Source organism: Loxodonta africana, chromosome 8, assembly GCF_030014295.1.
Source record: "Loxodonta africana isolate mLoxAfr1 chromosome 8, mLoxAfr1.hap2, whole genome shotgun sequence".
Classification (NCBI taxonomy): Eukaryota; Metazoa; Chordata; class Mammalia; order Proboscidea; family Elephantidae; genus Loxodonta; species Loxodonta africana.
In genome coordinates, this window is record NC_087349.1 from 132528500 (window position 1) to 132542665 (window position 14166).

General features: G+C 43.3%; 1 long non-coding RNA gene across 20 annotated transcripts in view; it reads left to right on the plus strand.

Annotated features, from left to right (window-relative positions):
* The window catches only part of LOC111752992 (uncharacterized), a 49607-nt gene that overhangs the window by 29683 nt on the left and 5758 nt on the right, over positions 1-14166 (plus strand). For 8 of the 20 annotated variants that reach the window (XR_010322818.1, XR_010322821.1, XR_010322824.1 and 5 more), the window contains 3 exons: positions 1941-2092; positions 2531-2604; positions 4872-13450. This is a non-coding gene — a long non-coding RNA (uncharacterized LOC111752992). Of the gene's footprint in view, positions 1-1940; positions 2093-2530; positions 4699-4871; positions 13451-14166 lie in introns of those variants that run through there. The other 12 variants (XR_010322828.1, XR_010322813.1, XR_010322819.1 and 9 more) reach the window with 11 other exon arrangements.

Consider the following 14166-nt stretch of genomic DNA (forward strand, 5'->3'; position numbering starts at 1 on the left):
TCCTTTCAACATCTGTAGCCCTGGCATTCCTTGGGGATCTTCATGTGTCTTGGCATTTTCCCCTGTGTTTAGGTGGTTCTCAACACAGGGACCCCGGGACCAAAGGATGCACTCCCCTCCTGACTCTTTTTTCTTGGTGTAGGAGATCCCTTTCTTTCTGCTTCCTTCTCTGTCCTTTATCCTTTGCAAGATAAAAGACGATGCAGGCCATACTGTTGGGAAACTCCCATTACATCAGATCAGAGCTGCGACCTGAGTAAGAGAGTTGCATCTCACCCTAGTCCTCATTAACATGACCTAATCCTGCCTCATTAGCATAGTGGACAGCTCACTCCTAAATGGGATCATAACCACAGGCATAGAGGGTAGGATTTACAACTCATCACAAAATGAAGGATAATCAGATCACAAAATGGAGAACAACCACACAATACTGGGAATCATGTCCTAGGCAAGTTGGCACATACTTTTTGGGGTCACAATTCAATCCATGATACCCCACATCTGCATTCCCATCTCACGTCCATGTACCCATCCTATGATCCCATCCACGTTCACACCCTACATCCTTGTCCCATCCTTTGTGCACTACCAGCTTCTGTTCTTGATCTCTAAAATGGCTTCACTATGTAAAAAATTCTGAAAAGCGTGCACCAAATAAATACATTTAACCCAGAGTAATGCAGCATTTCCTGAATCTATTTGATGACAGGGAACTTTTCTCGTTTACCACATTTTGAGAAAAACTAACTAAAGTGTTGGTCAGGCCATCTCTTCTTTCAACATCTGAGTGGCCCCTCAGACAGGCTTCTCTGTTCCAGAGTGTTTCAATGCCAATGCTACTTTCACCTTACCTTCTGGACACAGGGCCCTTCACCGTACTGTCCCCAGGCCCTCCTGAGCCTGGCCTCACCTCTGCCTGGGTTTGTCTACACCTACTCCCTTCACACAAAGTCAGCCCTACTCCTTTTCAAAATTAGGAGTCCTCCATGTGCTGGTCTCTGAGCACAGCACAAGTTTTCACCTCTTTGCATTTGCTCCAGATATTCTCCAGCCTACTCTGCCCTCCCCTATCTCTTCTTCCTTCTATTCGACTCTAACTCATCATTCAGGCTCAGCTCAAATGCTACCTCCTCCGTGAGGCTTTTCTTGATCTCACAAGGCAGAGTGACTCACTCCTGCTAGGCCACTCACTCTGTTGTTTCCTTATTATACCTCTCCTGCCTTTAGCCCTGTGCTTTCCATCTCACCTATCAGATTCATCCTCTAGGGAGAGTTATGGGTGTGATTGGACTCTAATCCCTTCTCACCCCCATCATACCCCACCAGACAAAGAACAAGGCCTTCTTCATTTCCATCAAGAGCGAACAATAGATGTTACTGAAATCACTTCTTCACCTCTCGGTCTTGTTTCTGGGAAAAACATAGCCCCTCTATAACCCTTCATAGCCAAGAGGGCAGGAAGAACACGTATCTGGGGGTTCTCTTCAGAAGAGTCCTGGAATTATTGCACCAACGTATACAGGCTACAACGGTTTTATCAGTCAGGAGAATGAATGTGGCAGCATTGATTAAACCTCAGTGCTCATTAGAACCATGTATTGAATGAATTCCATAGTTCAGCCATCATATAAGGAATGAATGAGACTGTCAGAAGGTCCAAAGAGACTCCATACCATTAGGACAAGCATAGCCTCCTCAGGGAGGGAGTGGGGAGACAAGGGCACTGGGCAGGACATAAAAAGGTTGCTGACCTTGGCCCAAAGAGGAAAGGAGGGAGGGGTCACCGAGGAATCTTGATGTGTTTTCTGGCTTTGTCAAGCAAGTTTTAATTTGGAAAGTTTTGAACACACAAAAAAGTGTGTAGAACACTATAGCACATACCTTCCTCCCCCCATGTCTTTTTAGCTCTATCTCCCTGTGCATTTGCTCTGGTGCAGGTCAGGGGGATAATAATGCTGCCCCAAAAGGAACTGCAGTGAAGTCCAGAGATCCTTGGGATGAGTGGAGAGGCACTGGCTTCCCACCCTGGCAGAGCCATGCTGGTGCCACGAGCTTAGACAGATACCTGAGGCTGACACGGACTATATGGGTGAGTCTGCATCAGTACTACAGACCTGCAGAGAGCTGATGAAGGTGACAAAGATGAAGGAGGAGGCATTGAGAAGCAGAGGGGAAGGCAGGGTTAAGTAAGAAAGCTCTGACCCTACACTTTCTTCTGTGTCCCCCCACCCACACTATAATCACTGGTGACAGGCCCCAACTTGTCCTTAAATCAGAGTGGTGTGGAGCTTCCTTTACCTTGGGTAGTCCTTCCTGAAGATGAGCATGTAAGACCAGATGTCCCAGGCCTTTCTCCTCAGAGTGGGGTCCTTGGGGTAGCTAGATGAGCACCATGTTCTTGGGCCCCAGCCCAGGCCCCTGGATCAAAACCTACATGTCACCAGAACCCCACAGGACTAGTGGGCATAGGGGTAAGAAGCACTGATTTCAGGTGCCTTCCATCCAGTATGACCTCTCATCTGTGCAGATTCCTTGAGGTGCAAGCCCAGTAGCATGATTCTCTTTGCCCTCCTCAAACCCACCCACACAACCCGAAGGAAGGTAAGTACTCAGCAAAAAATAAAGTAAGTGAAATCAGTTAACTGGGATCAGCACTTACTTGTGAGCTTAAAAATCATGGTCACCTCATTTGAGGGAAACTGTGAGCTGCATTTGAGCACCTGTGCCAGCATGCCCTCCAAGGTCATGTACTAGTCAGCACTTGAGTTGGGCAGGACCCAGTCCTGTAGACCTCCTGGCCCCACATTCAACTGGAGGAAGCAGCAGGTCTTGTTGACCTTTTTGCAGAAGAATGACACTCTTGCTTGTTTAAGGGGCCTCAGGAAACACACCCACACACTGAGTGCCTCCAACTGTTTCCATGATCTCATCGTGCTTGTGTTGAGATCCTGACCAGAAGAATCTAGAGAAAGGCAGCTGTTCTCATTGCTGTTGGAGCAGTCGCTTGACGTCACTGAGAGTTGCAGGCAGAGTTTCCTGGGCAGCTGGGGACAAAGAAGGTAGCCTTCAAACAGAGCTGCTGCCCTGGCAGTGGCAAAGAAACATCTGCTACCACCCAAAAGGCTGAGGTAATAAAGGTGGAAACGATATGTTCCTGGTCTTGTCCAATCAGTGGAGGAGGATGAAGATTGAGAAATGTGTCTGGCACTGGTGCAGAAGGAGAATGCATAAGTAGCGAGCTCACTTGCTTACCAGAATGAGATGACTTCATTAGCCAAGCCAGCCTGCATCTCAATGGGAAGACCAGCCCCAGGGTGAGGGTGTGAGGGGGCCCAGCAAAAGGGCTGATGGTGGGAAGTCACCTGGAACCAACAAGGAGCAGAGTGCCTTTCTACCTCTGTGTCTCCTCTTCATGCCCTCAGAGCCCCTTTCGAAGGCAGCAGCTGACCAGAAAATGCCACTCTTTAAGCCAAGAGTGAAAAGCACCTAAGAGGAGAAATGCTTCAGCAGAACCACAGACTGGGCGACCTGATCCCCGTCTGCCTTTTCAGATAGAAAAGCATCAAAGAAGGCTGAGGATCATGAATACTACCCTTGTATTTTGTAGAGAGCATCCATCCTTCTTTTGTCTTCATTATACAAATAATATACATTTGTCATCAATAAATAAGGAGAAAGAGAAACTTGCTGTTCCCCACACAGACATTCCTTTTGAGTGGACACCACAGCCCAGCACTGCTGGGACTGAGCTGTGTGCAGGATCATGGTCCTGCCATGGAGCAGATGCCTCAAGTCTGTTCTGCTATTTTTCGTGGTCCTGACATGCTACTGAGTGATTCAGGGACCACACCATGAGCTGCAAGGCCCTGCCAGATGTTCATTGTTGTTGTTGTTGTTAGGTGCCATCGAGTCACTTCCAACTCATAACAACCCTATGCACAACAGAACAAAGCACTGCCCAGTCCTGCGCCATCCTTAAAATCGTTGTTTTGCTTGAGCTCATTGTTGCAGCCACTGTGTCAGTCCACCTCATTGAGGGTCTTCATACATACCCACATATTTTTTATTCTAAAAATTTTCTAAGAACATACTATTTACCTTATTATGACTCCTTTTCCATATCAGAAATATAATTCATAAATTTATTTTATTTTTTGAAAGTTTTTCATAAGTTCCAGAATTTATTTAACCAATCTCCTATTGTTGGATACATGGACTGTTTTCAACTCTTCTTTATAAATGGCCCTTATAAAGACCAATCTTGTAGCTAAACCTTATCATACAATGTCATGGATTGAACTGTGTCCCCCAAAATATGTGTCAACTTGGTTAGGTCATGATTCCCAGTATTGTGTGGTTGTCCTCCATTTTGTGATTTTCCTATGTGTTATAAATCTTAATCTCTGCCTGTGGTTAAAGAGGATTAGAGTGGGATGTAACACCCTTACTCAGGTCACATCCCTGATCCAATGTAAAGGGAGTTTCCCTGGGGTGCGGCCTGTACCACCTTTTATCTCACAAAAGATAAAAGGAAAGGGAAATAAGCAGAGAGTTGGGAACCTCAGACCACCAGGAAAGCAGTGCTGGAAGCAGAGCGCACTTCTTTTGGACCTAGGTTTCCTGCATGGAGAAGCTCCTAGTCCAGGTGTCATGGATTGAATTGTGTCCCCCCAAAATATCTGCCAACTTGACTAGGTAACAATTCCCAGTATCATATGATTGTGTATCATTTTGCCATCTGATGTGATTTCCCTATGTGTTGTAAATTCTATCACTATGATGTAATGAGATGGACTAGTGGCAGTTATATTGATGAGATTCACAAGATTAGTTAGTGTCTTAAGCCAATCTCTTTTGAAATTTAAAAGAAAGAAGTGAGCAGAGAGACATGGGGACCTCATACCACCAAGAAAGCAGCACTGGGAGCAGAGCATGTCTTTTGGACCCGAGGTTCCTGTGCTGAGATGCTCCCAGATCAACTGAAGACTGATGACAAGGACCTTCCTCCAGAGCCAACAGAGAGAGAAACCCTTCCCTTGGAGCCAGGGCCCTGAATTCAGAATTCTAACCTACTGGACTGTGAGAGAATAAACTTCTCTTTGTTAAAGCCATCCACTCATGGCATTTCTGTTATAGCAGCACTAGATAACCAAGACACCAGGGGAAGATTGATGAGAAAGATCTTCCTCCAGAGCCGACAAAGAGAGAAAGCCTTCCCCTGGAGCTGACACCCTGAATTTGGACTTCTAGCGTATTAGACTGTGAGAAAATAAATTTCTCTTTGTTATAGCCATCCACTCGTGGCATTTCTGTTATAGCAGCACTAGATGACTAGGACATACATGCTTGATTATTTCCTTAGAATTTCAATAAGTAATATTAAGAACATGCATAATATTAGGGCTTTCTATATCAATTGCTATATTGCCTCCCAAAAAGGTTAAACAACTAACACACCCAACAGCAATGTATCAATCACTCCCATTTTAAACAATTCTTCAGAGAAGTAAATTCAATGCCCCCCAGGTTCCTCTCTCAGTTTTTGCTGCATCAAGGTCATCCATTTTCCCACACCTTCTTCACAAATGACACCTTCTTCACATCTGCTATGTAAGGAGACACAAAGATGAATCCCATGCAGTCACAGTACAGAAGTGAACAAAGACCCAGTAAAAATGATCTATGCTCCCAAAGTTTCTCTGAATATTCTTAAATTCCCTGAAAGTTACTCACTTAGAGGGGCCCACTGGGAGTCTTGGTCTGTTGCCTTAGATTGCCAACCAGGGAACTGAAACCAAGCAGTGTACTGACCTGCCAGGCTGGATCTTTAGGAAACCAACCCCAAGGGCCTGCTCCTCCACTATCCCTGATTTCCACCCTGCTGGTTAGGGCACCTCACTGAGGTGCATTTCAGTCCTCTCCAGTTTTCTCCATGCAAAGCTGGTGCATTTCAGTCTGATGACTTCTTACCCATGTGATTGGTATAGCTCACTAAGGTGTGGGACTATTCAGGGGAATAAGGAAAGGGTCTGTGCAAGGTGAGCTGTACAAGGTGAAAGGCGCGAGGCTGTATAGAGTGATAATGGAGAAGATGATGCAAGGTAAGAGGGGTGGAGGCTGTCCCAGGCAGTGGAGGGGCCTGAACCGTATCAATCACCTGGAAAGGATGCAGTGTGGACAGTGCTGGCTCCATGTCTGAGGACCCAGAAGGTATTCTGGGTAGAACAACCTGAGCAAGATTGTGCTGGTCTCTGACACCACCTCCAGAGCCTCTTGTTCTCCTACCCTGAGAAACACAGGAGGTTGTGTGCACTAAGGAGGAGTGTTCACAGCCACATGTAGAACGGCTCTTCGCTGACTGTGTGGAAGGTGGAATGCATTGCAGCCGGGTGGCTATGAGTCCAGACCAGAACTCAACTAAAAATAACACAAGGACACCCAGAACAGAGAGCGAGTTAAAAGAGAGTCAGAGGTCCACTGAGAGGACCTGATGCCAGGTGAGGAAAGGGAGGGAGAATAAGGGGTCTAAGGTGATGGGATATTTTCCCTTGGGTATGTATTTTTACCACTGACCTATCTAGAAAATATAAAAGCAGGTTGGGGACAAAGGTTAAGAGAATAATATAGGACACCCTGAACCTGAAGTGCCTCTGGGATAGCTCAGTGGTTAGAAACTGGGACAAGTGGGTCTAGAAAAAGTCATTTACCGTTTCTGAGATTCAGTGTTCTCCTCTGTAAAATAGGGACCCAAGAGAAAATTGCTTTGGGAGTCCTTAATATTCAAGTGACTATTCAGGCAGAAAAAGTGGGTGGACGCACTGCAGGGAAAGCAGAGCACCAAGAGGAAAAAGGGCCAAATGGAAAACCTTGAGGTTTTTGAGCATTTCCTGGGCGAGTGGAGGAGCATAGAGGACATATTGCAAAGAAGGAGTCAGAGAGACAAAAGTAGATACATAGCAAGGTCCTTCCACTGGAGCTGAAGGAGGAACAGTTTCTAAAAAAAAATCTTAAAAATATGAAAACTTTAGATGTACTTTGACCCACAATTCTACCTCTAAGAATATGTCCTCCAAAACCACTTACACAAATGCTTGAATGTGGTTACAAATATATTCATATTTTTTGTGAGAGAAAAATTGGAGACAATCCCAGTGCTTAAAACAGCAGAAATTTGCTGCCATAAAAATTAAATAGACCCAGTATATTCACTCCAACATAAAGAAAACAAAAATCCGCACAGCTGGATCAATAAGAAACATCATGAGAAACGGAGAAAATGTTAAAGTTGTCAAGGAATTCATTTTACTTGGATCTGCAATTAAGAAATCAAACATAGTGTGGGGCCAATAGGGCGGAATACTCAGATGCTTCCTGTCATCCCTCTTACAACAAAGGCCCAAAAGACAAGTGAATGGATTATATATGACAATCTAGGAGCCCTGATCATCAAAGACAAAGCTGAAGAGTCAGATTTAGCAGCAGGGGTAAAAAGAGACAATTCAAAAGCACCAGAGAAGCACCAGTTGCAAGATTGCCAGTGCCCTGCTGGCTGGGTTGGCCAGTGCACGTGGCATTCAGGATTCATCTAACCACATCAGATGAGGCTGGAAAGCTTTGAGTCTGCATACGCCTCCGGAGGCAGGTGGAAGCAGCCCTGAGCCTGCGAAAGTTAAGTGCATAGGGGCAAAATGATCCCTCCCCTTCAGAGTTTCGAAGTAGAGAAGTTCTTCTTTCCCTTCACCTGCCACCAACCCCACTCCACTTCAACACCAGTCTGGCAATATTCAACAACTTCCATACCCCCTAAGCTGCAAACTCAGGGCTATCCGTGCCCACACCAGTTTTGTGGCTTTAAAAAATGCCATGCCCCCTAAGTCAGGAACTCAGGGTGGGTAAGGAGGCCCTGCCCTTCAGACAGTCACTGGCATAAGGGGTCCACAGACTTGCAGTGCCCTTCGCCCATCTCTAGGCCTGTGTTGGCCAATTCAACACTGCATGCCATCATTAGCATGAAACAGCAGGACGTACACCTGAATCCCATTTTCAACTGCATCAGCCAAAGAGGAGCTGCAGATTTGTGATATTTGACACTGCCGTGTCCCTTAAGCAGGGGCCTTACCCACCCACATCAGGGGTCTAAGGGCCAGAGGTACCACTCATTCCATCTAGCCACCCATGACAGAGGTCTAAGAATAAGTAGTACCTCCCGGGCCCTCCAGCCAACGGCATTGGGTGCCCAAGGACAGGCATGATACCCTCCCACTAAGCACTCCAGGGGACAGGGAAATTCCCCCTACCCAGGCACCAGGGGACAGGTGTGAGCCCCATGCCTTGGTCCACACATGGCCTCCTACTCAACCAGATACCTGTGCCTGCTCTGAACACCTCTATGCAGCCCTGCTGATCTAGGACTGTAGGTGAGAGTCTGCACCACACAGTAGGTGACCAGTAACCTGCACACCTGTGCCACACCTGCACAAGAAAAGTAAACAGCCTCCTGGGCTCACACACCCAGTACTGCTCTGACGGCCTGGAGACAGGACGTGAGAGCTTCAAAGATGCCAATAACTGAAGTAGCTTGCATGCCCAGCCTGCTTGGACATATCAAAACAAAACAAAACAAAAATGACACAATAAACAAACATGCAATAAATAAATTTAATAACTTATTGATACCTCACAGACAACAGTCAATATCAAATTACACAAAGAAGCAAATCAAGATGACTCTAGCAAGCAACCAAAATAAAGAACCAGGAAACCTTCCAGAGAAGGAGGAGGTAATGGAACTACCCGAGATAGAATTCAAAAGGCTAATATACAGAGCTCTCCAACAGATCAGAAAGATCAGGCAAAACTCAGACTAAGCCAAGGAACACACGGACAATGCAATAGAGGAATTCAGGAAAACAGTACAAGAACAAAATGACAAATTTAACAGGCTGACTGAATCCACACAGAGACAGCAACTAGAAATCAAAAAGATTAACAATAAAATTTCAGAATTACACAACTTGATAGAAGGTCATAGGAGCAGAATTAAGGCAGTTGGAAGTCAGAATTAGTGAGACTGAAGATAAATCCCTTGACATTAATTTATTTGAGGAAAAATTAAAAAAAAAGAATTTTAAAATATGAAGAAAGCCTAAGAATTATATGGGACACTATCAAGAGGAAAAACATACAAGTGATCAGAGTACGAGAACAGGGAGGGATAACAGAAAACACAGACAGAATTGCTGAAGACTTGCTGGCAGAAAATTTCCCTAATATCATGAAAGACGAGAAGACATCTATCCAAGAAGCTCAATGAAACCCACACAGGGTAGACCCAAAAGAAAGTCATCAGGATATATCATAATCAAACTTGCCAAAACCAAAGATGAAGGAAGAATTTTGAGAGTGGTAAAGGATAAACGAAAACTCACTGTCTTAGTCATCTAGTGCTGCTATAACAGAAATACCACAAGTGGATGGCTTCAACAAAGACAAGCTTATTCTCTCACAATTTAGGAGGCTACGAGTCCAAATTGAGGGTGTCAGTTCCAGTGGAAGTCTTTCTCTGTCTGCTCTGGAAGAACGCACTTGTCATCAATCTTCCCCTGGACCAGGAGCTTCTCTGTGCAGGAACCCCGGGTCCAAAGGACTAGCTCTGCTCCAAGACCTGCTTTCTTGGTGGTGTGAGGACCCCATCTCTCTGCTCACTTCCCTTTCCTTTTATCTCTTGTAAGATAAAAGGTGATGCAGGCCACACCCCATGGAAACTCTTTTTACATTGGATCAGGGATATGACCTGAGTAAGGGTGTTACATTCCACCCTAATCTTCCTTAACATAATCTAATCCTGCCTCGTCAACCACAGGCAGAGATTAGGATTTACAACACACAGGAAAAACACATCAATCACAAAATGGAGGAATCTTGGCCCAACCAAGCTGACACACATTTTGGGGGGACACAATTCAATCCTTGACAGTCAACTACAAAGGAAAACCAATAAGACTAGGGTCTGACTACTCAGAAGAAAGCATACAGGCAAGAAGGCAATGAGATGACATATATAAAGTCCTGAAGGAAAAAAATTGCAAGCCACAAATTACATATCCAGCAAAATTGCCTCTCAAATATGATGGCAAAATTAGGACATTTCCAGATAAACAGAAGTTAAGGAAATTTGTAAAAACCAAAGCAAAATTACAATAAATATTAAAGGGATACCTCAGGTTAGAGAAACTACTATATAGACAGCAATCCAAGACTAGGACACAAGGTAGATCAACCAGTTATCAACCTATACAGGGAATTCAAAAATCAAAACTCAAAGACTGAAAATAGGGAACCAGAGACATCAGTATGTAAATGACAATATCAAAACAAAAAAGATGGAATAAACATTGAAGTCACAGAACTTCCACGTGGAGAGGACATTAAGGCAATATCAAGTAATAAAATATCAGTTTAAATTTAGAAAAATAAATTTCAAGGTAACCACAAAGGAAACTAACAAACTTACCCATCAAAATAAAAAAGAACAACATAAAGATCCAGCAAACACAAAATGAACAATATTGAAAAAGATGAAAAGAAAATATATAAAGTAAAATGACTCATAACGGAAAATTAAGCACAACAAAGAAACTGTCAACACCACACACACAAAAAAAAATGACAGCAGTAAACTACCTACCAATAATTACACTGAATGTGAACGGCCTAACTGCACCAGTAAAGAGACAGAGAGTGCCAGAATGGATTTAAAAAAAAAAAAAAAACACATTTCATCTATATGCTGACAAGAGACACACTTTAGACACAAAGGCGTAAACAAACTAAAGATCAAAGGATGGAAAAATATATTAAGCAAGCAACCACCAAAAAAAGAGCAGGAGTGGCAATATTAATCTCTGACAAAATAGACTTTAAAGCAAAATCCACCACAAAGGATAAGGAAGGACACTATGTAATGATTAAAGTGTCAACACAACAGGAAGACATAACCATAATAAATATATATGCACTAATGACAGGGCTCCAAAATACATAAAACAAACTATAACAGCATTGGAAAGAGAAATAGCTCCACGGTAATAGCAAGAGGCTTCAACACACCATTTTCTGTGAAGGACAGAGTACCTAGAAAGAAACTCGATAAAGATAGAGAAAATCTAAACACTGCAATCAATCAACTTGATCTTATAGGCATATACAGAACACTCCATCCAACAGCACACAAGTAGACATTCTTTTCCAATACACATGAAACATTCTCCAGAATAGACCACATTTTAGGCCACAGAGCAAACCTTAACAGAATCCAAAACATCAAAATATGACAAAACATCTTTTCTGGCCATAATGCCATAAAAGTAGAAATCAGAAACATCAAAGAAAAAAATACATGGAAATTTAACAACACCTTGCTTAAAAACTACTGGGTTATAGAAAAATGAAGGATGGAATAAAGAAATTCATAGAATAAAATGAGAATTTAAATACATCTTACCAAAACCTTTGGGACACAGTAAACGCATTGCTTAGAGGTCAATTTATAGTAATAAATGCACACATCCGAAAAGAAGAAAGGGCCAAAATCAAAACATTAACCCTACAACTCGAACAAATAGAGAGTAGCAAAAGAAGCCCTCTGGCAACAGAAGAAAGGAAATCATAAAGATTAGAGCAGAAATAAATGAAAGAGAGAATAGAAAAACTTTTCAGTCAACAAGACCAAAAGTTGATTCTTTGAAAAGATCAACAAAATTGGCAAACCCTTGGCCAAACTGACAAAGGAAAAACAGAAGAAGAAGCAAATAACCTGAATAAGAAATGAGATGGGTAATACCAAAACAGATCCAACTGAAATTAAAAGGATCATAACAGAATAGTATGAAAAATTGTACTCCAACATATTTGAAAATCTAGAGGAAATGGACATATTTCTAGAACCACACAACCTACCTAAACTAACACAAAAGAAGGTAGAAAAACTAAATAAACCCATAACAAAAGAGACTGAAAAGGCAATAAATAAGACTCCCAACAAAAAAAAAGCCCAGGCCAGATGGCTTCACCAGAGAATTTTACCAAACTTTCAGAGAAGAGTTAGCACCAGCACTTCTAAAGGTATTTCAGTGGATAGAAAATGAAGGAGTACTCCCAAACTCATTCTATGAAATCAACATAACCCTGATACCAAAGCCAAGTAAAGACACCACAAAAAAAAGAAAATGACAGACCAATATCCCTTATGAACATAGACTCAAAATTCCTCAACAAAATTCTAGCCAATAGAATCCCACAGCATATCACAAAAAGTGGGATTCATACTAGGTATGTAGGGATGGTTCAACATTAGAAAATCAATCAACATAATCCATCACATAAATAAAACAAAGGAGCCACATCATTCTATCAATCAATACAGAAAAGGCATTTGACAAAATCCAACACCTATCCTTGATAAAAACTCGTAGCAGAATAGGAAAAGAAAGGAAATTGCTCAACATAATAAACAGTATTTATACAAAGCTGACAGCCAATATCATTCTAAATGGGAAGAAACTGAAAGGATCACCTTCGAGAACACGAACCAGACGAGGATGCCTTTTATCACCACTCGTATTCAACACTGTATTGGAGGTCCTAGCCAAAGCAATAAGGCAATAAATAAATAAATAAATAAAGGGCATCCAGATTGGTAAGAAAGAAGTAAAAGTATCCCTATTCACAGATGATATGATCTTGTGCACAGAAAAACCCAAAGAATCCACTAGAAAACTACTGGAATTAATAGATTTCAGCAAAGTATTAGGATAAAAGATCAACACAAAAATCAGTTGGATTCCTCTACATCAACAAAGAGAACTTCGAAAAGGAAACCACCAAATCAATACCATTTACAATACCTCCCAAGAAGATAAAGTACTTCGGAATAACTCTAACCAGAGATATAAAAGACCTATACAAAGAAAACTACAAAACACTACTGAAAGAGGCAGGTCCAAGATGGCGGAGTAGTCAGATACTTCCAGTGATCCCTCTTACAACAAAGACCAAAAAAAACTAGTGAAATTATTATATATATGACAAGCTAGGAGCCCTGAACAGCAAAGGCAAAGTTAGGATATTGTACTGAGTGGCAGGGAGAGGGAGAGGCGCTTCAGAAGTGGCAAGAAGTTGCCAGGCCTGAATCAGTGGAAACCAGCATGCCTCAGGCACAATCCCCTGGGGTGACCTCAGCAGGGCTGGAGGTAGCGTTCAGGACAGGGTTTTCTCAGAGAGAGGCAGCAAGCCGCACAGTCTACTCACACCGCTGGAACCAGAGAACAGCGATCTCAGCAAAAGCTAAGTACATGCATTTATTTTACCATGCTCCCAGCCCCCAAGCTGGCTTCAGTACCTGTTGATTTCCCTGGGAATGAGAAAGGTTCTGCTGAGCACTCTGAATCGTTCTCCCAGCCTTGGAGAAAGAATAAATAAACAATTGGGGGAAAAGATAATCTGCCTGCTCCGCTAAGCTGGGGAGCTCAGGAAAGAAGGGGCTGCTGTCCAGGCACAAAAGGTCCATGGACTTTGAATACCTTTCACCCCTGCACAGACCTGTGTGGGCCCATTTTAGGATCATAGGCCCTTGTTGGCAGACTGCAACAGAGTATGTGCTTGAGACCTGATTTCAACTGTTTCAGCTGTGCAATGGAGAGGTAGGTTTTTGATGTTTGACACTGCTTTGCCTACTAAATAGGGTCCTCACCTACCCACACCAGGGGCCTGAGGACTGGTGGTTCCACGCACATCACCTACACACCCACAACAGGGGTCCAAGGATAAGTGGTGCCTCCCAGTCCCTACAACCAAAAGCATTGGGTGCCCATGGTCCAGCTGCAAAACTCACCCACCTGTGTGCTGTATGGAACAGGGTTATGCTTTCTGCACAGACACTCGAAGGATGGTGTCAGCCCCCTGCCTTGTTCAGAGCATGACCCCCTGCTGCAACCAGATACCTGTGCCTACACCAAACCACCCCTACAATTCTAAGACTGTAGAGCAGAGCCTCTACCTCACACTTGATGACCAACTACCTGGAAACCTGAACTGAATCCATACAAGAAAATTGAATGGACTCCTGGGCTCATATACCTGGTAACAGCTCTAGCCACCTGGCAA